This window comes from Brassica oleracea, unplaced genomic scaffold (assembly GCF_000695525.1).
Source record: "Brassica oleracea var. oleracea cultivar TO1000 unplaced genomic scaffold, BOL UnpScaffold04686, whole genome shotgun sequence".
Lineage (NCBI taxonomy): Eukaryota > Viridiplantae > Streptophyta > Magnoliopsida > Brassicales > Brassicaceae > Brassica > Brassica oleracea.
Window position 1 is genome coordinate 1 of NW_013621210.1, and position 933 is coordinate 933.

Sequence of the window (933 nt, forward strand, 5' to 3'; positions counted from 1 at the left end):
TCACTATCTTACTCTGTCCTCGTCGATATCTTCATCTTCATCTGGGACTTCTGGAGGATTAAAGAAGCTGAAGAAGCTTTCACAGTCTTCCACTTTAGTGAATGGTGCAGGGTTCGTTGAACCTTTCTTAGGCTTCTTCTTAAGAATCTTCTGAGTTAGGCACTTTGCAGGATACCAATCAATTTCAGTCCTGAAGTAAAGGAAATAATATAAGCAATATATCTACAGCTCATCAGTGCAATCATTGGAGAGCATAAGCAATTACCCAATAGCCTTCTCAAGTAGTGGCTCGTCCTCATCAATCACATGATAAGACTTTGTCAAGACTGTTTTTTAAAAAGGGATTTGGGTCAAAGAGAAACTCAAGTTTGAATCCTTTAGGCTCTTCAGTCTTGCACCACTTAATATCTTTAAGATACCTGAGAGCCTCTTCATCATGCATTGTGACCTAACACGAAAGAGATTGTTATGTTCATTCTCTATTTTTATGATTGAATTGTATATATACATAATTAAATACCAAAACTATATGTGCGATATCACCACGTGGGAAGTAACATCATTATTTTGCAAAGCAGTCAGCCAGAAACTTAGAACTCCTCTCTCTGAGATGGAACACATAAAACAATGTTGTATTTTGTTTATCTTCCCAAGACAAAAAGAGGAAGGCACTGTGTTTCTGAAGTAACCTTGAGCAGTTTTGTCCTCCCCTTCGTCCATCTTCGTATCCTCTTGAGTCAGCTCGATTTCAGTAGTTCATTCACAATATTATAACGCTGTACATTACAAGATACCAAGTAGAATTCATGAGAAAATTTTTAGATATATATGACTTACACTACTGCAGAAAAGAAGAGATAAGCAAACAAAGGCTGACATTTTCTCGGGTAACAATTACCTTTGCATAAATAGGCTGATACAACTTCTCATACT

At 36.9% G+C, this 933-nt stretch overlaps 1 long non-coding RNA gene and 1 pseudogene across 1 annotated transcript; both read right to left on the reverse strand.

The window, feature by feature from the left end:
• Window positions 1–12: 12 nt before the first annotated feature.
• LOC106321995 lies at window positions 13–454 on the reverse strand (annotated as a pseudogene).
• A 92-nt stretch (window positions 455–546) lies between these two features.
• LOC106321996 lies at window positions 547–933 on the reverse strand. Its single transcript, XR_001266181.1, has 3 exons — window positions 899–933; window positions 690–776; window positions 547–605 (listed from the first exon to the last, which is right to left on the reverse strand). It is a non-coding gene; the product is annotated as an uncharacterized LOC106321996 (long non-coding RNA).